Below are 26,188 nucleotides of genomic sequence, written 5' to 3' on the forward strand. Positions count from 1 at the left end.
ACACACACACACACACACACACACACACACACACACACACACACACATATATATGTATATGGACTTGGGTACAGATATAGTGTCCCAAATGTTCAAGACTTTAGGAAAACTTTGTATGAGAATAAGAACCATTTCCCACTAGATAAAAAAATATTCAAAGGATAAGAACAGGCAGTTCTCAAAAAGAAGAAAAGCAAGCTATCAACAACCATATAAAAAATTGTCCAAATAATGAATTATAAGAGAAGTGATCATTACAATAATGCCAACCTCACACCTATCGAGCTGTCAAAGAGGACAAAAAATGGAAAATGGCACTTTTTGGAGGAGACTCTGGGAGGAGAGGCAAGCAAAGAAGTACTTAGTGCCTTGTTATAGCTATTTAATTTATTACAATTATTATTAATATATTATATAGATATTATTATTTATTATAATTATAAAATTATATTTATATATAAATTTATAAATAATTATATAATTTTAAATAATATTATTGTAAAAATAATATAAATATTATTAATACATTGTAAATTATTATTTAATTTAGCTATTTAATTATTTGGCACCTTGTTTCAGTTCAAGTTTCTTTTAAGCCTTGCCCGTGATTATATCAAGTCTTTTTTAAGAAACAGAACTTGTGAACCCTGCAACCTGTGAACCCCAGAACTTGTGAACCCCAGAACTTGTAAACCCCTGTTGCTGAAGCAACAGGAAGGGGCAGAACAGGGAGGAGCTTAATGACCATATATAAGGAGAAGCCCAAGATAGGAAAGGGCAGAACTGAGAAGATAGCACTCGTCGTGGCAGAATTGAGAAGGGGAACTTTGTGATAGTCAGGAACTCTATTTGTCTGTTCTGTTTGTATCGATTTTTGTTTGTGATATTTTGTACAAAACCCCTGGGACCTTATTGGAAGCCCCGAAAGAGGATTTTCTTGTTGTCTGTTTACAGAAGTCCTGGAGGAGTGTTTCAGAGATCCTGGGACTACACTGACAATTTGTGTTGAGTTCTCAGACTTTGTGGGTCTGTGTTGATTTCACAGGCAGAAAGTGAATTGATGATGGTGCTGGCAATGTGCATCAATGTTGTTTTGGCTCTGTTAAGCTTTGTCTTCCCAGAAATAGAAACTGTGAAGGACTTGAGGTAGACTGGACACCATGAGCTTCAATATGGAACAGGAACTGGAAGAGGAACTGGATGAGCAACTGGATGAGGAGCTGGACAAGATGCTGAGAGCTGCCTACCTTTGAATCTAGGTGACCATTGGGTAGATTCAGGCAGGATCTGGGACCATGGAAGAGGAACCATGGAATCTGAGAGCCACCCTCTAGTCAAGATGAAAAGAGGTCTCCTTGGGTACTTAATGCTGACTGAGAAAATCACGATTTACTGTGGCCTAAGGGTAGGAGAACTATGTATACTGTACTTTGTACGTCTTAAGGATGATTGAGTTCAAGATGATTGGAAACTAATCTCCAATTGAGAAGAAAGAAGATTTTTTGACTTAGAGATTAAGACAATGTGACCTAGGAGTGGAGAACTTTGACTTTTGTACTTTGTGTCCCTTAAGGAGGCTTGTTCCTTAGGGATGATTGAGTTAAGGACTTACTGAATGACATCTTTTGCTTAAAACTATGTGGCCACTTTGGTGAAAACTATGTGGCCACTTTAGTGATAAGTTAAGTTATAACATTGTGAATGCTGTACTTTGGTTTCTGTGAATGTTTTGCTTTAATTTACTGCTGAATAAATAGAGAGTTCACTATACTATGTAATCAGAATCTTGAAGATGTTTACAGCAGCAGTCCTCTGGAAAGCTGCTCATGCTTGGCTTTACACACACTCACTATTTGTAGAGCTGCAAGTTGATTGAAACATTTTAGAAAATGATTTCCCAAAAAGAATCCCCAAACTTCCCAATAGTACATCAATCACTAAATTGTGCATAGCCTTTGATTCAGTGATGCTATTACAAAGCCTATACTCCCCAAAAATCAAAGACAAAGGAAACAATGTGTATAAACATATTTATATATTTTTGTTGTGCCAAGAACTAGAAACAAAGAAGGTAGCCATAAGTTGCATAATGTTGAACAATGGTATCTGAGTGTAATGAGATATTATTGGCCTATAAAAAAATGGCAAAAGCGATAGATTTCTGAGAATGCTAGGAAGACTTTGTGAATTGATATAGAACCAAGTAAAAGTACTTGTGCAAGGACTATCACCTTAGAAAGGAAAACAACTTTCAGAGACTTAAGAACACTAATCAATGTGATAAAACACATGACTTCAGAATACTGATGAATCTTATTTCCCACTTCTTGGTGTAGAATGATACAGACACTTCCAGACGTGACTGTCACAATACAATTTTTTTTCTTGACTATACTTTTGTTATGAGGGAGGGCTTGTGTGTGTGTGTGTGTGTGTGTGTGTGTGTGTGTGTATGAAATAGAATTTAGTAACAGAGAAGCAAAAAAAAGAGGAAAGTAAAGTATGTTAATGAAATGTTAAAAAATAGAAGAGACCATAGTGGAATTCAGAAAGAGATGCAAGCAAGCAGGGCAATGTTGGTACTAGCATATTACATTTGATTTCTATTAAAAGAAACAAGGTATATGTAGTAGATTTGTGGATTCATGTATAATTCCCAATTTCTGGTCTTTGTGTATAGAAATGTCCATGTTTCCTAATGAGTTTCTAGTTCATAATAAAAATTTAAAAGGAGGCGGTGGGTTTCCTCTCATTGGGATTCTTCAAACAGACTGAATGTCAAGAATGTTAGAGAGGAGATGTCTTTTGCTTGTGAGTTGCATAGACAATGTGGGTTCCAATCCACCCTATATCCTACTGCTGAAGTGATTTTCCTTAAGTGCATATCAGGACATGTCAGTCATCTAACCCAATAATCTCCAATGGTTCCTTATTACTTCTAGGATAAAAAATGAACTCCTCCATATAGACTTTCAAAATTCTTCACAATATGGCCCAAGAAGTCTTTCTAGCCTCACTGTACATTATGCCCTTGCCTATACACTGTAATCCAACCAACACTGGGCCGCTTTGACATGTAACACTCCATATGCCATTTCCATGACTTTCTGCTGCTCTCCCTCCCCCCATGCCTGGAATGCATACCTTCTCTCCTCTGCCTCATGGAATCCTTTTTCTTTCACAATCGAACTTAAGTAACACCTTCTACATGGTCTTTCCTTCATTCCCCCAACTACAAGGGGCGTGCCCTAACGTTTTATAGTTAACTACGACTCTCTTATAACTAATTATAGCTCTCTTAATCATTAATTTTAACTTTCTAACTCTCTTGCAGTCAACTATTTTTGTATTTTTTCTTCATATACTTAGTTATGTACTTGTATCCTCTGGTGGGAAAGCAAGCTCCTTGAGAATAGGAATTGTTTCATTTCTTGGATTTTTATCCCCAGCATGTGGCATAGCACTCAGCACATGGTAGATGCTTAATAAATGTTTGTTGATTGATATAAGCTGACCACTGGAACTGGGACCTCTTACATGTCCTTGACAAAAATTCTACTTCCATGGTGCTAAATTTGTTCTGGACTGCCTTGCATTTATCAGGGCCTTCTCACCAGGAGCAGGTAAGGCAGGGTACTTGGTGGCCATGTGCAGTGGTCCTACAGAGTGTTAATTAAATGGCCTGAAAAAAGTAGGCAGTAATATTCCATGCAATGAAAGGGTCATCTATGGTCAATGTCTGTACTTCAAGTACCACCATAAACTGGGAAGTGTGTTGATGTTGTCGACCCTATAAAAAGTCTGGTTAAAGGAGGCAGACAAATAGTAATATAAATACAACATTTATTTGTTATTCCCTTAAGGCCAGTGGTACTTGTACAAGGAATTAGGAGAGCCACATCCTAACTGATGAACAGAGGAATCAGAAGACCTTTTATACATTTTGGAACCATCCCAACTCAGGGTGACTGTGTCACACAATTTTATGATATCTATGTCTTACCTTCTATATGTGAGAAAGACGTTCCTTGGTTGTCAATGACAACAAGAGGAGCAGGGTCTATTTACGTTTTACGGTCTCAGGATGTCTGTTTTTCTCCCAAGATAAGGGGGATCCTATCTCCAGCCTTATCTGGTCTGTTTTTCTCCCAAGATAAGGGGGGATCCTATCTCCAGCCTCATCTGGTTTCTGGTGTCTTGCTGACACAAAAGGCAAGAGAAAGCAGTCTGTTTGATTAATTCAGACTTTGGCCAAAATATGACATTTAATGATTATCAATGTCTATAAGCGAATTCCTTAAGCAAGTCTGCACTGGGCAAGAGTTATGAATTTCTAGACCAGATGTAGAGAATTTTCTAGTATCATGTAAAAAGTTTAGGGAAATAGTATAATTTCACCACACCTATCAGACCATGGTGAAATTTATAAGGCCTTATACTTGCAATATAGAGAGTCAAGGAGTTCTAGGACCGTTGACAGAGATAGGCTGACCAGAAACTGGCTCATGGGGACGGAGAGAAGGTAGTTCTGACAATGGCTTCCTTCCTTCACTCCTCAGCACAAAGCTTGAACATTTCTCTATTAAGATACTCCCTGCCTTCCCCCTCCACATCCCTTGGCAAGGCTGAACTGGCAGCAGTAGTTGGCATGCTCCTCGACTGGGTATGAACCAGAGTAAGTCCCTCATCCTGTGTGGGAAGTCACCTAGGGAGCTTGGGTAGTCTAGGTAGGTGGGGTGGCCAAACCTAGTTTGAAAACAGATGAGATCTTTCATATGGATGCCTGGCAATATCAGGGCAGAGAGTGTTGGACCTGCATCAACTCTTGCAAATTTATCACAGACAGAGTCTGCCAGCCCCTCCAGAAACTTATTCAGGCATGGTGCCTCTTTCCAAGACAAATATTGGCTGAGTACCCAGAATTCACACGGTATGACAGATATGCTGTCCAGTTGGAGTATCTGAATTGTTCCAGATGATAGCACCTACCTACAGGGGGTTGTCAAAAGTCAAAGAATCATGGCATCTCAGAGAGCTACAAAGGAACTCAGGGGTCATCTAGTCCAACACCTGTCTGAATACTAATCCCCTCTACAATATCCCTGGCAAGTGGTCACACAACCTCTATTGGAAGACTTCTAGGGATGGAGATATCACTACCTTCCAAAGCAACCCGTTCCACTTTCAGACAATGCTGATGATCAGAAAGCTTTTCCTGGTTTCAAGGTGTAATTATCCCTTTGTAATCTCCACCCACTGCTCCTGTCTAGATGGTTTCTTGAAAATCTAGGGAGCCTTTTTATTAGGTAGCCTGCTCAGGGTCAAGCTGATTGATCTCTTGAGCTTTGAGGAAGTACCATTAGCATTGGATCCCTCCATTTCTAGAGCTCTTTAAGGATGTACAACAGGAACATGGTAAGCAATCAGTCAATAAACATATACTGAGTGCCTACTTTGTGCCGGACAGACACTATGTTAAATAGGGGAAACAAACAAACAAAAAGAGCAAGGCGTTCACAATCTAATGGGAGAAACAACATGAAAACAAATAAAACAAGCTATATTGGGATAAATATGAAACAATTAACAAAAGGAAGGTATTAGAATTAAGAGGGGTTAGGGAAAGGTTCTTATAGGAGGTGGGATTTTAGTTGGAACCAGGAAAGTCAATACTCAGAGCAGAGGAGGATGGCCACTCTGGGAAATAATTGGGAATCATAGACTCTGATTCAACAAACCACAATAGCAGGTTTTGGGAGAAGACTTGAAGTCTGAAGTCTGTTACTCTCCATTTCAATTCATTCACTCACTCATTAATTCTTTTCACATGTGTTTAGTACCTTTTATGTGCCTGGCACTGTACCTTGGGGATATAAAGATAAAAACCAAACAATCCTGCCCTCAGGTAGCTTACTTTTATCTCCCCACTGGGGTGGTGGTGGAGGTATAGAAGCAACATCTACATGGAAAAGTCAAAGTATACACAAAGTAATTTCTGGGCATAAGGACACTAGAAACTAGGAAAATAAGATAGACTTGGCTTAGAGGGAGGCTGGTGATTCTATGAGATGGAGGTGAGGGGATGGTGGTGACAGCTTGGTCAAAGGCATGGAGGTGGGAGAAAAAGTGCCCACACAAAAAATAGACCTTTTGGCCTTAAATGTGGAATGGAGGAAGGAGAGTGAGATGCAATATGCCTGGAAAGATAAGCTAAGTCATATTGTGAAGATCAAAGCTAAATAGAAAGGATTGTATTTTATTCCATAAGGAAGACCCCTGGGACTTCTTAAGCAGGGACCTGACACGACTTGACTTTTAAAAAATCTTTTGACCAGAACAAAGTCTTTTGCTCTTGTCTAGATGACTCCTCTCCGCCTTCTCTAATTTTCACCTAGGACATGGATAACCCAGAGTTTGAATTTTGTTGACAGTCGAGGTTTAGAGAGTCAAGGAAACAAGCATGTATTAAACACTTTCCCTGTGCTAAGTGCTGGGGTTGCAAAGAAAGGTGAAAACAGTCCCTGTCCTAGAGAAACTTACAGTTTAATGGCGGAGATAATATGAAAACAACTATGGACCAACAAGCTATAGACAGAATGAAATGAAGATGGTCCCAGATGGAAGGCTCTATCATAAGGTGAATTGGGAAAGGTTTCTATAGATGGGATTTTGATTTTAGCTGGGACTTGAGGGAAACCAGGAAGGCATGAAAGAGGCAGAGAAGAGGAGGAAGAGGATTACAGGGATGGGAGGAACTGAGTATACACAAACTTCAAAGACAGAGCATCAGGCAATGTGACACATTTAATGAAAGGGACCACAGGCTACATGGAGGGATGGTGGTGATATTTGTGGGGACAAAAGGAACATAGCTAGATAGCCTGGTACTCCATGACAAGGTTGACTGTCCCAGACTGTCCCACAAGAAGGTTAACTTCCTCCCAGATGAGTTGACTTTTCACAGCTTCTCCCTTTTCACCTCTTCTGAACACATTGTCTCTAAAATTCAGTCATGTTCCCAAAATTTCCTTGGCACCAGCTTTAGGGGTGGTGGGTGGTGAAAGGACAAGGGTAAAGTGTGAGCACCAGTAATTCTGAAACTTCTAGCACACAAATAACAGGTCTCTAGGATACAGAGTTCATTTTTTTTTTTATATTTTGTAAGAAAAATCTTTTGAAAAAGGAGGTTATAAAGGATATATAGTGGTTTTTTTTTTGTAGTGAAGAAACTTGGAATGTCTGTCTTGGGGGAAGCAATGACTTCTATCAAAATAAATAATTTTGGAGAATTATTAAAGCCTAAGGCAAAGGTTCTTTACTTGAGGTCTGTAGACCCTATGGGGACAGATTTCAGGGGGTATGTGAACTTGGGGAGGAAAATCACATCTTTAATGTATTTGGTTTTCTTTGTTATTCTATGTAAATTATGCATTTAAAAACACTGAGAAAGGGTCCATCCATAGGTTTCATGAGACTTCCAAAAAGATCTATGATACAAAAAAAGGTTAAGAATTCCATGGTCTAAAGGGGGTATTTTGAGAAGTACACATTGATTACATAATATCTATCAGTCCTCAAAGGACCTAGACTCTTAGAATAACTAGGCTCCTTCAAAATAAAGCTTGAGTGCTGTCTTTTTCCCTTATTCCTCCCCTCCATTCCCCACTTGATGGTACTTTTTCTAAAAAATTACTTTGTATGCATATGTGCTATATTTGTTATATTCTACATACATATTATATGTATTAGTTAAATTAATCAATATAATATATTTAATAATATGCTTAAAAATTAAAATTATTATACTCAAATTCCTTGGCCCTGATGCCTACAGGATCTGGTCAAACCTTCCCGGTACTCTATAATAGTTGGCATGTGTAATGGTAATGGGAATTTGAAGATCTTCCTTGCCCCTTAATAAGCCTAAGGGAATTTGAAGATCTTCCCCGCTTTGAAGATATACCCTGTCCCTTAATAGGTTGAATGTCATCACTGGATGCTGTGTTTGGAGGAGTTTGTTGAAGAGTGGGCCAGAGCCCACAGGAAGTTGGCAGTCAGAAAATCTAGGTGATGAGAGAGAGAGGACTCACCCCAGGGAGACAGTTAGTCTTCTGAGTAAATGTTGGTTTGTGGGAAGGCTAAAGGATGCTGTAGCTCTCTGGGTTGTTATACCTTGCTAACTTCTTTGCTACTATGATGGAATCGGCTTACTGGTTTGGGGATTTGGTTTTCTGGTGTCTGAATAAATGTTTTGTTTCTGTCTTCTTTATGGAGAATCTGTTATATTTTGTGATTGAGCACTATGTTGGCATGTTCACAGTGGCTGACAGTGTTGTAAATATTGTGTTGGCACTACAGCATGGTCCCTTGGCCAGACAGTGCAAGGGGCCTTGCATATAGTCCAAAAAATACCCCTTCGAGGGGAGAAATTCCCATATTTTCCCATTATGCGAAAGTCTAGTTAGGGCATTCACCATCTTTGGAGTTGGAGGAGCTGGGTTTGAACCCAAATATGCTTCATTTTGTCTCTTTCTCCTTAGAAAAGTTGTTTAATTTCTCTTGACCTCAGTTTCCTCATCAGTAAATTGGGGAATGTACTGTCTTCCTGACAAAGTTGTTGCAAGAATAAAGGGAAATAATATTTTAAAAATTCCTTGTAAACTATAATTAGCCCTATAAATCTCAGTTATAATTATTGTTAACCTTTCTGGTCCTGGTCCTCAGTTTCTTCATTTGTGAAAAGGAGTTGAAAGAAATATTCTCTAACATCTAAATCCTATAGTTTTATTGGTTCTGTATCTGAATTTCCCTAGTCTGGATCCTCCCTGCAAGAAAATATCTCCTTTGACTACTTGCTGTCTGTGGGCTACAGAGTAAAGAGAAAGAAAAAAAAGTCAAAATTTCAGCAAATACTATCAGCAAAAGTGTGTTAGGCAGGTGTAAGGGCAAACCTAATGTGACACTGGGGAGTGGAGGTGCAAACTTCCTGAGATCAGCAGCTCGGATGCTCAGAAATCATGTTTGTCAAAACTGGAACACAAGAACAATTTTTCAAGTATTCTTGTGATTTATATGGTAAAATAATGACACACCTTACCCAGGAAAAACAATAACTCCAGTTTCCAATTTTCCTTAAATAACAAGATGGTTTTATTCATAATGAAAGGAACAGAAGCTGGCTCTTAGTGTGTTTTGAACAATCATAGAGCCGATGCTAATGGAGATAGGAATAAAATGCTAAGGTAGCTGTTACCAAGCTCAATGGGTATTTTTAAGAGTGCTTTTCTCTAAGCAGTAGATGAAAGATAAATGTTCCAATATATTAAGTGTGAGTCTTGATGCTAATAGGATCGCTGCCTTTCAAGGTGAATGGTCAGCAGAGAGGAGAGGATCCTTTGAGTCCCAGGGAGCCCAAGATGGTGAGCTCAGAGTATCTTTCGCCCTGACTTTCTTTGATTCTCTTATTTCTCAGGGTTTGTTAGTTCCTTATAGAGTTTTGCTCCATATGAGAAGTTCCACTGGACCAGTGACCTGGACAACTCAATTCAATTCCACAAGCATGTAGGAAGCAAGATGCTGGGTGGGACATGGTTTGGTCCAGATTCAGATTTTCAAGGAACAGAGACACAGCCAATTCTACCTAAAGCTGATCACATGACTTATGGAATGATATAAAAGCCACTGGGAGACATATACAGACAGGATATAAATACACATGTGCATACCTGCTTCACTGTTAACTACTCCTTCCTGGACTTGGTGAAATTAAACTCTAGCCAGGAAATAGTTCAATCCAAAGATGGCCCACAGCTGTCAGGACCTGTTTAATTTTATAGTGAGGTAAATACAAGGGGCCTTGCATATAGTCCAAAAAGCACCACTCTGAGGAGAGAAATTCCCATATTTTCCCATCATGGGGATACCAATTACATTCAAGTGAGGGAAAAGGCATATGTATATTGGTAAAAAAAGAGAAAATTGAGAAAAAGACAGAGAAATAGACACAGATAGAGACAGAGACAGGGAGAGAGACAGAGAAGGAGACATAGAGAGAGACAGAGAAAAAGAGACAGACAGAGAAAGAGACAGACAGACACAGAGAGAAAGAGACAGACAGAGACACAGAGACAGAGAGAGAGAGAAAGAGACAGAGAAACAGAGAGACAGAGAAAGACAGAGACAGAAAGAGAGGAGAAAGACAGAGATAGAGACAGAGACAGAAAGACAGAGAGAAGAGACAGAGACAAAAAGAGAAAGAGACAGAGAGGCAGACAGAGAGAGAGAGAGAGACAGAGAGAGACAAAGAAAGAGACAGAGAGAGAGGAAGGACATTTAAGCACTCTTTTGTTATGTCTTTTTCTCTTTCTGTCTCTGTCTGTCTGTCTCTCTCTCTATTTCTGTCTCTCTACTTGAAATCAGAAGATGCAGGTTCACATTCTGCTTCTGACAGCTGTCAGCCACGTGACCATATCTACTTCTTCTCAGAGCCTCAGTTTTTATCTTCTGTAAAATGGAGCCAGAGACCCTGGTGCTCCTTATGGGCATCATGAAGATCAAATGAGATAATGTATGAAAAGTGCTAAATATCAGCTTCAAGGGAGGGGAGGCTAGACCTGGGATCACCAGAAGAAGGAGCTTCTTAGTGAAGACACTTCCTCTATCAATTGCCTTGGAATCAGAATGAGAGAGACAGCGTGGTAGAGTTGCCTGCACACTGGGAGGTAAGAGTGCTTTCCCCAGAATCATACAGACAGTATGTATAAGTGAGACTTGAACCCAGAGCTTCTTGGCTTGGAGGCCAGTCCTCTGTCTCTGTGCAATGTTGCCTTTCTCAGCTTAATGCACGGCAGCTTTTATTATAAGTTTTCCCTTTGTCAAATCAAGCTTCAATCACAATGTAGCAGTATCTGCACTCCAAGGTTATTTGTAAATGGAGCACGGAGAATGAATTAAGAGGAAATGAAAATCAAATTGCCTCAGGCTTCTTTTGGCTTCTGGATTTGAAAGCATTGGCAGGCCCCTGACAGGTTTATATTTCATATCCAATGCAGTGCCTCCTTGAGCTTGATTAATAGTCATTGCATAAGCCTTAATGCAGGAGCAGTAATTATAGAGCATAATTACTACAGGATACAATCGTCTTGGCCACATGGCTGTTCTTGTTTGTGTATGAGGTTCTTGCTGATTGGATTGGTTCAAAGAAGAAATAGGGGAGGCTCCTCTTATCTCCAAAGGAGAAGCGGGGTCTGGACTGATGGATCTCCTTTGTAAGGAAATTTGGAGGATGAAATTGTGAATGATTCTGCTAAGGAAGAAAGGAGGGAGGAGCCTAGAGATGGATGTGGATGCATGGGGAACTCTCCAATGAACTTTGATTTTAAAAGCAAGCAAGATGGAACACAGGTCATGTAATTAATGGGGAAAGACAAAAAAGATAGAGCCCCGTAAAATAGTGTCATTTAGGCGTTTATCCCAGAGCAAACTGAGGCTTGTGGAAAACGCTGACCGTGAAAAGGACTTTGTGTATACTATACAAGCTATGATGTGAGCAAGAAGGTGAACAAAGGCCTACTGGGATCAGCTCCGATAGAGGCTGGTGGGATAGTGATCATAGATATTCAAAAGCAGCTGTAACAACTCTAGTCTTAAACTCTATCTTGTTTTTATTCTGTTTTGATCTCAAGTAGAATGATTTCCAAATTAGAAAGAGAAAAAAAGTGATTAACAGTAAATCTTCACTGGATGAGTGAGCTAACCCAGTGAATTCAAGTCATTAGATCTAAACTAATCATTTTCCAAAGAAGGATCCTTTTTGGCCAGCACCTTCTTAGCCTGCTCTGTTGGTGAGTTCTTTTAATCATAGTATGACTTTAAGGCAGGGCTGGTTTGTGCTGAATCTCGGCACCAGGCAATGGAAATTATAGTAGTGCCAGTTACATTATCTATGCACAAAGGTAGAAAATACTGTGCAACCTCAAGGGAATATGTAATACTGGTTATCATCCCATGGCTCCTCCTGGTTCCTATGTATAACACATTTAGCATTAAAGACATAAAGCATTGCTTTTTACTGAAAAGTTAAAATGTGAGGTGAGTACAGATAGTATTAAACAGCATTGTCAGTATCAGCCTAAGTGCTATGACTGAGTTTCCATGTATGTGACTTACTAGAAAATTAGCTCAGTTACACAAACAAATATTTGATGATTACCTTGCTAATGTAATAAATGTAAAGGATTGTTTCAATGTTTAATTGACATCCAATGTTAATTAACCCTCAATTACTAGAGAAATCTTAATGGACTTTCCATAAACATAGTAAAGGTAACTAGTTTTGGTTTTGCAAATTACATGCCTCAGTGGGCTGAGGTTTAACACTAGGTGCTCAAGAAATGATATGGGGATTCAAGACTGGTTCCAGGAATAGAGAGAATTTGTCACATATTCTCTAGCTGCTAACTCATATTCAACTTCAATTACCCTTCTCCGATCTTTGGTTTTCCTCCTAATTTGAGGGGAGTAGGGAGGTGTAATAATTCTCCTTCTAGAAAAGAGGTCAGTTCTCACTGAATTGGGCTGTTTATCCTGTCTGGTGACATTTTCTTTTCCTCCACGGTCCTCCAGTGGTTCTGAAACTTTATCACTCTTAGAATGATTCTCAATCCTGGGGCTTCTTTCTCAAGGTCAAGGGACCTTGGAGGTCATTAATCCAATGTGTATCTGATCAACAACATCCCTGAGAAGTGACTCACTAGCCTTTGCTTGAAGACCTTCAGTGTTGAAGAACTTGGCTCCTGAGGTAACTTTATCACTTTTTGCATAGCCATTATTGTTAGTAAGTCGATCCTAATATCAAGATAAAGTCTGTCTTTGCAACTTCTTCTACTCATTGTTCCAATTCTGGACCGTAGCATCAAGCAGAACAGGGGTAATCTTCTGTGTGGCATCCCTTCAAATATATGTACCCACTATCACAAGCTGTCTAAATTTTCTCTTCTTCAGCTTAAACACCTCCAGTTCCTTCAACTAATTTTCATATCATCTGGTCTCCAGTCTTCCCATCTTTCGGGGCAATATCCTCTAGATATGGTCCAGCTTGTCAAGTTCCTTCCTAAAATGTGCTGTTCAGAAATGAACAGAATATCTCAATTGTGGTATGACCATGGCAGAGTATGAGGGGTGCCTATCAGCTCTTCTTTTTTCTAGACACAATGCCTTTCTTATTTTAGCGTAAGATAAAAGTTGTTGGGTCACACTATTGACTTACATTGAATATGAAGTCCACAAATACCCTTAAGATCTTTTCCCAAAAAGTTCTTAACTAGCCATACCTTCTCTGTCTTGTATTCATGTATGGAACTTAATCTCATCTTTTGATTTGGCTCTCTTCTATCCGATTAAGATCTTATTGGATAAGGATTGCTATATAGCCTATTAACTATTTTTTCCAGATTTGTGTTATTAGCAAATTTGATAAGCTTACCCATATCAATCTTTATCCTGGTCACTGATAAAAATATTAAAGCAAATAATATCAAGGACAGATCCCTGGGTTGCTCCACTGGAGACCTTCAGCCTATAATTAATAATGTAATTAATGTTTATTATTATATTAGTAATATAATAATAACATTACATTATTAAATGTAATAAATTTACATTTATTCAATTACAGTGATGGATAGCTAGGTGGCACAGTGGATAGAGTGCAGGACCTAGTGTCAGGAAGACATCTTTCTGAGTACAAATATGGCCTCAGACACTTTCTAGCTATGTGACCCTGGGCAAGTCACTTAACCCTGTTTGTCTCAGGTTCTTCATCTGTAAAATGAGCTGGAGAAGGAAATGTCAAACCACTCCAATATACTTGCCAAGAAAACCCCAAATGGGGTCATGAAGAGTCTGAAACAATTGAACCACAACAAGAAATACTTTTGTACACATGAGTCCTTTTCCCCTTTTCTCTGCCTTCTCTGGGGTCTAGGCCTAGTAGAGGTATCACTGGGTGAAAGAATATGAACAGACATTTCTCAAAGGAAAAAATCTAACCTATGGACAAACATAAAAAAGGATCCAAATTACTAATGATTAGAGAAATGTAAAGTAAAGCAGCTCTGAGATTCTAACTCACATTCATCCTGTGGGCAAAGTTGACAAAAAAGAAAAATGACAGTTGTTGGAGATGCTGTGGGGAAATATGCCCACAAAAGCAGCACTGGTGGAGCTGTGAAATGGCCAGATCATTTTGGAAAGCAATTTGGTGCTATGTCCCAGAAGTCACTGGAAGCTAAGTGATACTTGGGCCTAGAATCAGGAAGATGGGGGTGGGCCACTTGATGGAGCACTGAAGACCTAAGTTCAAATCTGGCCACAGATACTTACTAGCTATATGACCTTGGGTAAGTCATATAACCACTGTCTGCCTCATACAATATATACATATGTATATGGGGTGTTCAGAGAGGACTAGCATTTCTGGTGTGAGCTTATCTACCTTTGGTGTCTATTGCTCACCCAACTCTCTCACCTGTGGCTGCAAGAAACTGCAGCATGTGCAGAGGCCATTCCTTGGTAAATCATCTTGGCAGACAGGCTAAACCAGGTTGAGGGTGACGGACAGGCCTCAAACCCAGTGGTGAGTTAGGGGGATTTCTACCTCAAGCATGTGAGGACTTCCCTTCATGGAATGTGTGTATGAGATCACTTTGTTCCAACAGCCATGAAGGCAGCTGAAATAGGCGCTCTGGAGCTCTTAGAACTTGGTCAGATATCAAAGATACCATGGTCATCTACTGCATCCTGGCCCAAAAGGTCATCTTGTCTTGCCACTGTACTTCAATGACTCAGGAAGAGAGAGCAAGGCTGATGACTTTGTGCAACTCTGCCGAGCTTAAATCCAATTCATGTTCAAGTCAAGATGTCTTGTGATTCCCTGCCATACAGTCACATTTCCTCTCTACTGAAAGAATCTCATATTCCTTTAAAGCTTCCAAATTCCTGTTACTTCATAGATGTGAATATTCCATCCACTAGCAAAAATCTCAAGCCTTCTGTCTTAGTAAAGCATTCCATGAGTTTTTGTGGCTGAGAAAACTCATCACATAGTAATTTGGTAATATGAACTTCTTTGGCGTTAGCTGGTCTAAGCCATAGATTACAAAAACAAGTCCATCCTCAGGCTTTCATTCAGAGCCTTCTCTGCTTAGTTGGAGTTTGCAGAACTCATGTGTTCCTTTAGCACAGCCTTGAGGTTCTAGAGTCACTTACATGCCACAATGAGGTGGAGAGGGGCTTTTGTGGAGGTTCATATCATTCCAGTGATTCAGAGAATGATCCTTACTCCATTGTGCTGCATCCTTCCATCCTTCAACTTCTTGGATTTGGATTCCATTCTTTCTTCTCACATTCTTCTTGGGATAATTCAGTTCATCCTCCCTAACAAATTGGAGAGCAGAGAAGTGTTCCCTAAACCTTTTCACTTTTTACAGGAAAACAATTTCTATGTTGTACACATATTGTTGCTAATTTCCCATGGCAGAAATTAAAATAAAGCACCTTTCCTGTAGGTCACCAAAAGTGTACTCCTTCCCCTTTTTGCTGAAAAAAAAAAAAGATTTTATCTGGAGGGGGTAGGGGCTTCCCCTGACTACTCCTATGATTAAATACTATCCATTCACTATCTTCTGATACAATAAAGGGTGATGATGAAACAAGGATAGGAAGCCCCTCAGCACAATTTCCTTGGCTTTTCTGAGGCTGAATGATCATTCATAAGCAAATACTTGCTGATTATTACGAGAGGTTCCATGTAAACTATAGCCCGATTATCTCTGAAACCATCTTTTGACGAATTCAAACTTCTGGTCACATTTTACATCTCCTTATTTTTCTCCTTTTAGTCCTCCCTATGGGACAAATACTTCTTGAGTAGGTCTTGGCTACCCTCCCAGCTTCTCACCTCTCAGGAAAACCCTGAGGGACTTTGACCAGTGGTTTACTGATATGTCAAAGGAATGTCTGCTTTCTCTCATGTATTCTTGACAAGTTCCTGCACTTATCTCTTGATCTATATGGTTAAGGAGATGCTTCCTTCTCAAGTGATGTGAAAGTTTGGGGGGAGCTAGTCAATCTTACTACATCTCAGATACTGTACATGGCATTGAAAGTGGAGGGCTGATTGGAGACACATTCATATTTGCGAAGTCCTCCCATCTCAAATATCTGTCCATCAAATTTGATAGAACCCCAAACTCCAATTTAGGACTCAAACAGTGAAGGGGATGCCCATCAGTTGGCAAATGTTTGGAGGGAAAAAACTATGGCAAATAAATAGTGGAACATTATTTCAGTATAAGAAAAAACCAATATGAAGAATTCAGAGAAACATGGGAAAATGTATATGAATTGATACAGAACAAAACAAACAGAACCATGAGAACAATGTCTAACAATGTCCATCCAAAGTAAAAAAGCTCACTCAGAAGTAGGACTCAGTAACTTGAAAACTAATAAAGGTCATAGAGGACAGAAAATGAAACAGACCTTTTCAGTCACTATAGAGAGGTAGAAGACTACAAGGACTGAGTAGAATTCACATCTGATGTAGTCATGGTATTGTATATTTTTAATTAACATTTTTTCTTTGTTACAAGGAAAGAGTCATTCTGGTGGGAGGATTGAAATTGATTGTGATATAGAGTAAAAAACCAGCTAGATGACTCAGTGGATAGAATGCTTGGCTTGGAATTCAGAAGACCCGTATCCTGAATCTATCACTTCTCTGTCAGGAGATGGGTAGCGTATAAGTTCAAATCCAGTCTCAGACACTTACTAGCTCTGTGATTCTGGGCAAGTCACTTAACTTCTGTTTACTTCAGTTTTCTCATCTGTAAAATGGGGATAATAAAAGCACTGACTTCCCAGGGGTGTTATGAGGATCAGATGAGATAATAATTCTAAAGCAGTTAGCACGTTGCTTGGCATATATTAAGCACTTACTGGTGTATAAATGTTAACTATCATTATTAAACTGTATTTTAAAATTTGATTTTTCAATGAACAATATATGAATTTCTTTCTCTTTTCCTAATGGGAAAAAAGAAAAGCAAACTTTTATAAAATATATGTGGTCAAGCAAAACAAATTTTTCCATTGTCCTTGTCTGAAAAAAATATATCTCATTCTGTACCCAGAATCTATCACTTCTTGGTCAGGAGATGGGTAGCATTATTTTACGACTTTTCTTTGTAATCATGGTTGGTCATTGTGGTGCTTAGATTTAAAACAAAACAAAACAAATCACTTTTCTCTTTAAAACTTGGCTTTGAGTTTCATTTAGTGCCAATCCTTTGGGCTGCCTCTCTGTGTCTGGAACATGAAAGCCTGAGGCTCACAGGATTCCAGGGAGACAGCTCCTCTTTGTGTCATTGTCCTCAATAAATACGAGCTGTCTCTTAGCACCAGTCATTTGGAAAAAAAGATTTTTAGATTCCTATAATAATGGGCCCACTAGTCTGTACCTATTATTGGAAAGGACAAATGACAGAGGTGATTTTGTCTTCTCTCTTGATGTATATGTAACCACATCAAAGTAATCAACAGCAATTTAGGAAGTGAGGTAGGAAAGTTGACACAGCCAGGAAGGCTTTACTAAGAGGCATTTCAACCCCATTTAACAGAGCTATTTTATGTTCCTTCTGATATTGCATTTAGATAATGACACTTTTTGACATTTAAAACATGAGACCAGCCTCTTGTGTGATTTTAATGGACACCACAATTTTGGAAAGCATTAAAATATGCAATTAGCTCCATAGGGAAAACAACATGGTTTGTCTGTAGTCTTCCCCAAGACCAAACCAATTGAAAAATAAATTCTCAGAAGATAAAGTCATCTCTGGATAGATGGTGTTTAGGTATTATGTATCAAAGGATTTGAAAGGAAGGAGAACTTTTTGTTTAGTGGTATCTCTGACCATGTTCTCCTTCTTCCACATACTCAAGGGTGCTGATATTTGCTCCTTGAGTAATCTGTATAGACATAGACATTGGGGATTTAATTGTAGGCATTTGATTCAGTGTCCACTATGGATATATGACCTGTCTTCAGTGTGAATACTCTCTCCTCCTTGGAGCAAGGGAATGTTGAGGTCTACGGGTGGTGGGACCTTGAAATTCAATGGCAGTTCAGTGCAGGTCTTGTCTCAGATGAATTTGGCCCAAGCTTTCTTCCAGCCAAATACAAGGTTTATTAGAACACTGGTTGGAGTGGTCAAGATTTCAAGAATCAGCACTAGAGACCAGATTTTAAGAAACTGAGCATTGGTCAGACTCTTAAGGAATCTGAGCATTTGTGATGCTTGTGTTGACAAGTGGGCCAGACAGAATCTGAGTGCTTTAATGGAGGCAAGAGGAATCTTTCATACAGAAGACTGTGGGAACAGAGAAGGGTCTTTATGGAATTAAGGAATGGTGGTGTAGGGTGGGGCCAGGTAGACTGTGAGAGCTACAATGAAAGGGCAGTTAATTAACTGGGAAGGGGGGGACTTGGGAAAATTCAAGGAAAGTTCAGGGTGGAGGGTGGTTTTCCCAGTGCCAGGCACTGAAGAGATGAAGACAAAAATGAAAACATGAAAAAGCCCTCAATGAGCTTATTTTCTATCAAGGGGGTAAATATGTACACATTTAAGTACGTACAAGATGTATAAGAAGTAAATATAGGGCTATTATTTTGAAAGTAAAAGGGGGCAACAGCAACTAGTGGAGGTTTGGGATCAGAAAAGATCTTATATAAAAATTTACCTTTTAGGAGAGGTGTGAAGCAAACTAGGGATACTAAGAGGGAAAAGTGATGATGATGAAGGCACCATTGGCAAGTTGGGTGGGGTGTCAGCAAGAATAAACAGACCTTTGCTGAACCCTGGTGACAGCTTGATTTACTTGTCATTTCTGCTGCAAAACTAGTTATTGATTCAATTCAATGTGGGGAAAAACAAAACTTTATTGAGCACCTTCTACTGGATATGTAAGGCACTGAGCTCAATTCTTCATTTCCTTTTTAAAAAGGAACTGTTCTGAACTTAAACATCAAAAAAAGAGAGCATTTCCATATACACAGAAAAAAGACAAAGAGGAGAAACCATGAATATATGGAAATCTCCATTTCACATTGTTTGCTTTTGAAAAGAAAGAACATGTAATAAACTCTGTATGTTATTTTCAAAGCTGTCCTACGCATCTGTACTTCCTTATGAACTTCCCTCTCTGCATTGAAAAAATTTTCAAGTTTTTTTTTTTGCATGATGATTACTGATATTCTCTGACCTCCACCTCCAACTTATCCCTCTCAATTAAAAACTATGAGAAAAAAAGAAAAAGAAGTGGAAATAAATGAACACAGTCAAATAAAACAAACTGACACAGTGGTCACATCTAAAAATGTATGGGTTTTTTTTTGTTTTTGTTTTTGTTGCAGTTTCTATCTCTCATCTCTTTGTCAGGAGGTGGGTAGCATACTTCTTAAGTACTCTCAAATTTCAGTTGGTCATTGCATTGATCAGAATTCTTAAGTTTTTTTAAAAGTTATTTTTCTTTATGATGTTATCCTTGCATAAATTGTTCTCCTGGTTCAGCTCACTTCACTTTGGGTAAGAATGACCACTTTCCTTGTTAAGCTACTTATTTTCCTTCCAATTTTTTTCTTCTAAGCTTTTATTTCTTTTTATCTCTTGCTTCATTTCTTCCAGATATTCATGTTGTCCTTATGGAAAATGTTTGCCTTTGAGTTTCTTTTTGAAGTGTTTATGGGCTTACTCTTTTTTTGGGAATCTCTAAATTTGTATTAATTTTTGATAGTGGTAGGTGTTGTTTTTGTTTACTCATGTTTCTAGTTTAAATTCCTGAATTGGGGCTTTGTACCAGGTGTAGTCTCCATCTGAGATGATTATTTTGTGTGGGGTGGTCATCCATTCATGGTCTTGTCCTGAGTTTGCTAGATTCTTGTTCTGACCTTCACCTTCCACAATTAGGCCCCCCACCAAATCTTTGAAATTGCAATGGGAATGTAAATTTAAAGATCTTCCCTGCCCCTAGGCTAAAGTGCACCTGGAGCCTGGGGTGGGAGGCTTGTTTTTCAGTTGATACTTCTTGATTGGCCAGTGAGTCAATAAGGTTGTTACATTCTCTGAGCCAGGAGAAGGCTATATAAGCCCTGATCTGTAGCTTTGTTTTGGGACTCACTTTGAGAAGTGTTCTGTGATTTGATCTGGATTCTGGGAAGCCGTTGCTGAGAGGCCCCCCTCGGCTTTGAAAAACCCAGATGTTGAAACCCAGATGTTTATTGGGTATGGATGTAATGGTTGGACAGTTTGAAATCTGTCTACTTGATCTGTTTCTGTCTTGATAATTCTGTCTGTATATTCTGAAGTTCGGGGTGCTGACCTCTTTCCTCTGAACTAGGTAAACAATACATGTTTGACTGATTAAAGTAAGCTTGTTAACCCATTTGAGTTGCTTTCCTTTAACAAAGCAGATCTAAGAACCTGTGGTGGCAGCAACCCTGAGGACACTTGGGGTGCTTGCTGCTACAGAAATTCATAGTTCTAGACCTTTGGGGCCCTCTATTGTATCTTAGGACAGAATGCTACTGACCTTGGAGCCCCTGAACTTGGATCTGAGAGCTACAGCACTGATCACTATTGGTCACTGATCACTGCTCATTGAAACTTCACAAGGCTTCCAAGGTCCCCAGTCTAAGGCTTTCAGGTTTTCTTGGGGAATTCTCCTGGTCTTGATGCCTTTGGACACCAAACCTTGCAAAGTTAGCTGTGTCCCTGGCCAGTCTATGGTTGAGTTGGAAGGTGACCCTGCTTTAGTACTAGCTTTGTTAGGCCCCCATTCTTATTTCCTGTGAGCTTTTGTTTTTTTGTGTGTAGTTTTGGGATGAAAGTAGTTACTTACTATAGTTTCTCATTGGATTTTATTTTTTTATCATATTTCTTCTGGTGCAGACTTAAAGATTTTGTTCAGAGGAATAGGAACTGGGCGATCTGTTTACCATTTAGACAGTCACATTGGCTGAGAAGTCCTCATACTTGTTTCTAAAGCACAGTAGGAGGCACAAATCCTGAAATTGATTGTGGCATTTAACCCTTTCTTCTTTTCAGCTCCCCTCCCCTAAACTCTGGGCCCTGGTGTCCTCATCTACATAGATATCTGGCAAAAAGCATCAGTAAGTTCATCTCAGAATCCATCCTATTAAACCTTTCTAAGATTAATACATGTTTACCTAAATCACATTTTCTCCCTTCAGAAGATCATCATTTGTACCTGTTTTCGAAAATCTTCTATTGATGTCAATAAGGAAAAGGTGGAAATTTGAATGAAAACAAACCTAAAACTTAGCTATCTTTTTCTTTTTCTTTTTTTTTGGCACTTGCATAGTCATTATCCTAGTTTAAACCCTCATCACATCTTGCCTGGGCTATTGCAATGTCCTCCTAACTGGTTTACATGTTTTAAGTCTATTGCCTTTCCATTCTTTCCTCTACATAATTCTATGTAATTAACAAAGTTTATTTTCTTAAAGCATAGATATGATCATATTGCTCCTGTGTTTAAAATATTCCAGGGGACCCCTATTGCTTCTAGCTCCAAACACATTTCTCTGTTTGATATTTAAAAATTTTCATAATCTGGGGATTTGCCTCCATGTTTTGTTGTTCATTAGTATGTGATATTTCATGACCCCATTCAGGGTTTTCTTGGCAGAGACACTGGAATGGTTTGTCATTTCCTTCTCTGGCTCATTTTATAGATGAGAAAATGGAGGCAAACAGAGTTAAGTGAATTGCTCAGGGTCACATAGCTAGTGTCTAAGGTTATATTTGAACTCAGTCTTCTTGACTCCAGTCCCAGTGCTCTATCCATTGTGCCACCTAGCCTGCTAGGGGGGAGGGGGCACACTAGCAGTTGGAAGGATCAGGAAAGGCTTCATGGATAAGGTGGTAATTCATTCAACAAGCATTTATTAAATACCTATTGTTTGCCAGGCATTGTGCTGCTAGGAGTACAAAGATGGAAAATAAAACATTGTCAGCCTCCAGAGAGCTTACATTCTTTATAACTGATTGCTTAACCATGAATGTCTGGTCTATCCATATACCTACTAGCCAGTTAGGGGCAGCTTGATATTATACATCTCATTTTTTTTTTCATACAGTGATCAATCCGTGGCCCTAGCTCAATAATTCAATCTACAAGTTTATAAAGAGAGTTAGGGTTCCTTGGGGTATGATAAATGTAGAATCAAAGTTGAAATACGGCATTGATTCCCTCTCCTGTCAGTTTCCTCTTCTGGCAGGAAAATAAACCAACAAAACACTTTCCAATTGTTTACCAATATACCTGTGCTTCTGCAACATGAGAACAGACCGCTCTGATGGGTGCAGTGATGCATTTGGAGCTGACACAGCTGTCTGGAGATGACTGCACCTTAGTGGCATGGGCAGAACATCACAGGAATCTTTGTTCATCTAGCAGAGCCTGTCTCATGTAGGAGGAGAGAGGTGACAGCAGCACCTGCTGCCCTAAGGAACCAGACCCTGACCAGGGAGTGAGGCTCAGTCTGGGGGCTGAGGGCTTGACCTGTGTGGTCCTCTTGCCATACGGCTGCCTCCCTTGGGAAGTGAGTCACCTTGCAGGCCTTTTGAGGAAGCAAAACAAGGGAGTGTGGATTTTTCAGAGGCCACATGCTTGGGAATTTGAAGACACAAAACAGGCCAGACAGAAATAAAGATAAAGACGTATATAGACCTGCTCAGTTATTTAACTGGGAAAAGTATGAGAGGGCTTGTGGTGCAGGGACTGGAATGTTAGACCGCTGATCAGGAAGTCTTGTGTCTGGATCCTTCCCCAGCCTTTCTTAGTTGTGTGTCTCTGGACGAAACACTTAATCTCAGTATTCTCATCTGGGAAATAGGAACGATAGTACCTCTATCACAATGATGCTGTGAGGATCAAGTGAAACAATATGTGTAAGCCTTGATTTATATAAAGGTTAGTTATTATTATTCACAGGTGCTAAAGGGACCCTATCAATGAGAGGCGGCTCATTTATTTAGAACTGGAAGGAATCTCAGAGTTTATGTAGTGCATCCTCCCCTTTTCACAGGTAAGAAAACTGAGTCCCAGAGAGATCCCAAGGGTAATTTAGCAGACACAAAATTTTAATTTGGGGACTGTCTCCCTGAAGCATTTAGTCCTAGAGTGTCTTGTACTCTCCAGATAGCACCTTCACGGGTATGTAGACAGTAAACAAGCATTTATTCATCACTTACTATATGTACTGTACTAAGGCATTGTACTAAGCTCTAGGGATACAGAGAGAGACAAAAACAAGCGCCCTCAAGATGTGTGCAGCTGGATGGGGAGGAGACAACGTGTACGTAACTAGGTGCCCTCAAGGCGCTGGTGCTTCTGCGTACCCCATACACTCCTAGGGAAGGGAAGGCTACTAAAAGCAAGACCCGCCAGGAGCTCACCCAGGTGGTCATTTCTCTCTCATTCTATGCCAGTCCTTGGCTTCTCCAAGTGTTGCATGTGTAAGGATGTACTATAGACTGGTAACCTCAATGTCTCCACCCAGCTGTAGGGAGCTGTTTCCATCAGGGCAATGGAAATGGAACGAGGAGAGACAAGTGTGTGTGTGTGTGTGTGTGTGTGTGTGTGTGTGTGTTTTCTGTCTGTAGAAGAACTTTCTGGTTAGGAATGATTGGGTTCTAGCCCCTATGAGACACCATCATTATGGAGCAGAGCTCTTAGGTGTGTTGCCTAGTTTAAGAAATACAAACTCCTAAACCCCTACTCAATCATCACGACTCAAGACTTCATTCAAGACTGGATATTTTTAAGTGGAAGTGGGATGACCATTTGACTGCACTACTCCATAAGGGATTCCTATTCAGAAATGGATTGGGCGAGATGACTGAGTTCTTTTCTGACTGAGATTGGTATGATTCTGGGACTTTGTAAACACAGGAAGGTGGCATCTAGCTAGGGTGTCTAAATGCCCCCAGGGGCATCCATGGTGAATTTTGTGCTGGATGAGAGATCTTAGGCTAGCTTTACCAGTCACACCTCTCTGCCCTGTAGCAAAGTCACTCTGTCACCTTGGAGATGGAAGAAGATCCATGGAGGAATGAGCTAGAATTCCCCACAATTTTCTAATTTTCCCAATTCCTCCAAATGAAGAGAGAACATGTCTTAGAGCAATGGTTTATATCTTCAAACAATATCATTTAAGTCATTTAGGCAGTCCTATGTGGCAGTAATTACCTATAGATTTCACATGCTCTTGGCGTCATGTGCAGTACTGACTGGGCTAATGGAACCGCTAGTCAGATCCCCAGCTGACCCTGTCCATTAGTGGAAGCCAATTACACCAATAACTCGGATGGCATGCTAATTGGCTTAAAAAGAAGATGAATGAAAGCAAAGGTGGGGTGGAGGTAATCAATAGAATTTCCTTTTCTTCCCTCTATAGTCTGGAAACTAGGCTTTTTATTTTGAGCCAGTCCTTTCATGGTGCTTAACAAATGCTAATACTGTTTATTTTTCTTTCATCCCCATTTGATAATAAAAGTTAATGAGCTGATAATTTGGGAGCCATCATTTTTCTTAAAGTACCCTTATCAGAATTTTTTGGGTGGAGGGTGAGAGGAAATTCTTTGCACCAATAAGCAATTTGTAATTGTAGTTTCTTGGGCAATGAGAGGTTAAGTGATCTGTCACTTGAGGATCAGTTGGAAAAACAGCAGAATTACTCTCTCTAAAGAAGAGAAGACTGGGGGTAGGTGGGGGTGAGGAGAGAACATGTTAGCTTCATCAAGTATTTGAAGGTCTGTGATGTAGAAGGATTAGACGTGTTCTGTCTGACTCCTGAGGGTAGAGCAATGGACAGGAACTGCTGAGAGGCAAATTTAGGTTTAATAACAGGAAAGTCTTCTTAACTTTTGGAGCTGTTCAAAGGTGGAATGTAGAATGCCTGTAAGGGTGCAGTTTCTCCATTCTGGAAGGTCATCAAGCAAAAGCTGGAAGATCACTTATGGGATTTGTGATAGTGAAGATTTCTTTCATGCTTGTATTGGACTAGGTGGCTAATGGAGTCTCTTCTAAACCAGTTGGAACTAGCTTTCCATGGGCCTGCAGTCAGGAAAACCAGAGTTCAAATATGACCTAAGACATTTACTAGCTGTGTGACTCTGGCCAAGTCACTTAACCTCTGTCTCTCAGTTTGCTCAACCATAAGATGGGGATCATCTACAAGCATCTACCACATAGGGTTGTTGTAAGGATCAAATGAGATCATATTTGTAAAAAGCTCAGCAAAGTTCCTAGTACATAGAACTCTATCCACTGAGCCACCTAAATGCTTTATCTAAGACCATACTCCCGTGCCATGCACCCTACAATTTATCCTTCTTGCTATTATTCCCGTAAAACATTCCATCTCTAGTCTCTGGCTAACCCCCATGCCTGGAATGTTCTTCCTCTTTATATGCCTCCTGGCTTCCTGTAATGCGAATGTAAATTTTAAAGATCTTCCCTGCCCCTAGGCTAAAGTGCAGCAGAAGCCTGGGGAGGGAGGCTTGTTTTTCAGTAGATACTTTTTGATTGGCCAGTGGGTCAATAAGGTTGTTACATTCTCTGAGCCAGGAGAAGGCTATATAAGCCCTGATGTGTAGCTTTGTTTTGGGACTCACTTTGAGAAGTGTTCTGTGATTTGATCTGAATTCTGGGAAGCCGTTGTTGAGAGTCCCCCGGCTTTGAAAAACCCAGAATGTGGAAACCCAGATGTTGACTGGGTATGGATGTAATGGTTGGACAGTTTGGAAATCTGTCTACTTGATGTTTCTGTCTTGATAATTATGCCTGTATACTTTGAGGTTCAGGGTGCCGACCTTTTCTCCTGAACAAGGTAAACGATATATGTCTGACTGATTAAAGTAAGCTTGTTAACCCATTTTGAGTTGCTTTCCTTTAACAAAGCAGATCCAAGAACCTGTGGTAGCTGCAAACCCTGAGGACGCTTGGGGTGCTTGCTGCTACACTTCCCCAGCTGTCCTCAAATCCCAGCTAAAATACCACCTGCTATGAGAAGCCTTTGCTGATCCTCTTTAATGCTATTACC

Source organism: Petaurus breviceps, unplaced genomic scaffold (assembly GCF_028583685.1).
Source record: "Petaurus breviceps papuanus isolate PSGF00001 unplaced genomic scaffold, PetGlider_PUasm1.0 90825, whole genome shotgun sequence".
In the NCBI taxonomy this organism is placed as follows: Eukaryota; Metazoa; Chordata; class Mammalia; order Diprotodontia; family Petauridae; genus Petaurus; species Petaurus breviceps.